Source organism: Mustela nigripes, chromosome 14 (assembly GCF_022355385.1).
Source record: "Mustela nigripes isolate SB6536 chromosome 14, MUSNIG.SB6536, whole genome shotgun sequence".
Lineage (NCBI taxonomy): Eukaryota > Metazoa > Chordata > Mammalia > Carnivora > Mustelidae > Mustela > Mustela nigripes.
Window position 1 is genome coordinate 107,327,681 of NC_081570.1, and position 1,587 is coordinate 107,329,267.

The 1,587-nt window shown below is 36.7% G+C and overlaps 1 long non-coding RNA gene across 1 annotated transcript in view; it reads left to right on the forward strand.

Annotated features, from left to right (window-relative positions):
• LOC132000780 (uncharacterized) overlaps window positions 1–1,587 on the forward strand; it is a 20,738-nt gene that overhangs the window by 14,442 nt on the left and 4,709 nt on the right. Inside the window, exon 2 of the long non-coding RNA XR_009399454.1 lies at window positions 474–542. This is a non-coding gene — a long non-coding RNA (uncharacterized LOC132000780). The remainder of the gene's footprint in view (window positions 1–473; window positions 543–1,587) is intronic.

The window sequence follows — 1,587 nt, forward strand, 5'->3', positions numbered from 1 at the left end:
TTTGGTTTCACTTATTTGTGGAGCATAACAAATATCATGGAGGACAAGGGGTGTTAGAGAGGAGAAGGGAGTTGGGGTAAATTGGAAGGGGAGGTGAATCATGAGAGACTATGGACTCTGAAAAACAATCTGAGGGGTTTGAAGTGGCAGGGGTTGGGAGGTTGGGGTACCAGGTGGTGGGTATTATAGAGGGCACGGATTGCATGGAGCACTGGGTGTGGTGAAAAAATAATGAATACTGTTTTTCTGAAAACAAATTAATTAATTAAAAAAAAGAAATGTAAGACTTTTGTGCATTGATTTTACATCCTGCAACTTTGCTGAATTCCTGTATCAGTTCTAGCAAGTTTTGGATGGAAACTTGGATTTTCTTTATAAAGTTTCATGTTGTCTGATAAGAGGTAAAATTTGACTTCTTCTTTGCTAATTTGGATGACTTTTATTTTTTCATGTTGCCTGATTGCTGAGGCCAGGACTTCTAGTACTATGTTGAACAGCAGTGGTGAGAGTGGATGTTCTTGTCTTATTCCCTGACCTTAAGGGTAAGTCTCTTAATTTTTCCTCATTGAGGATTATATTCACTGTGGCTCTTTCATATATGGCTTTCATGATGTTGAGGCATTACTATCCCTACTTTGTGGAGGGTTTTATAAAGAAGGGACTCTGCATTTTGTTAAATGCTTTTACTGCATCTATTGAGAAGATCATATGTTTCTTGTCCTTTCTTTTTTTTTTAAATTTTTTATTTTTTATAAACATATATTTTTATTCCCAGGGGTACAGGTCTGTGAATCACCAGGTTTACACACTTCACAGCACTCACCAAAGCACATATCCTCCCCACTGTCCACAATCCCACCCCCTTCTCCGAAACCCCCTCCACCCAGCAACCCTCAGTTTGCTTTGTGAGATTAAGAGTCACTTATGGTTTGTCTCCCTCCCAATCCCATCTTGTTTCATTTATTCTTCTCCTACCCACTTAAGCCCCCATGTTGCATCTTGTCCTTTCTTTTAATATTATGGTGTATCACATTGATTTGCAGATGCTGAACTACCCCTGTAGCCTAGTAATAAGTCTCATTTGGTTGTGGTGAATAATTCTTTTAATGTAGAGCTAGAACCTACTATGTAGTATCTTGGTGAAAAGTTATACAACCATGCTCATCAGGGATATTGGTCTGTAATTCTCCTTTTTGGTGAGGTCTTTGTCTTGTTTGGGGTGAAGGTAATGCTGGCTTCATAGAATGAATTTGGAAGTTTTCTTTCTATTTCTACATTTTGGAACAGTTTCAGAAGAATAGGTATTAATTCTTCTTTAAATGTTTGGTAGAATTCCTCTTTGAAGCCATTCAGCTCTGGACTCTTGTTTGTTGGAGAGTTTTGATTACTATTTCAATTTTTGCTGGTTTTGGGTCTTTTAAGCCTTTCTATTTCATATTGTTTTATTTTCAGTAGTTTATATGTTTGCAGAAAGGCATTCATTTATTCAATATTGCCTACTTTGTTGGCATACAATTTTTCATGCTATTCTCTTGTAATTTTTTAAAAATTTCTTTTCAGCATAACAGTATTCATTGTTTTTGCACC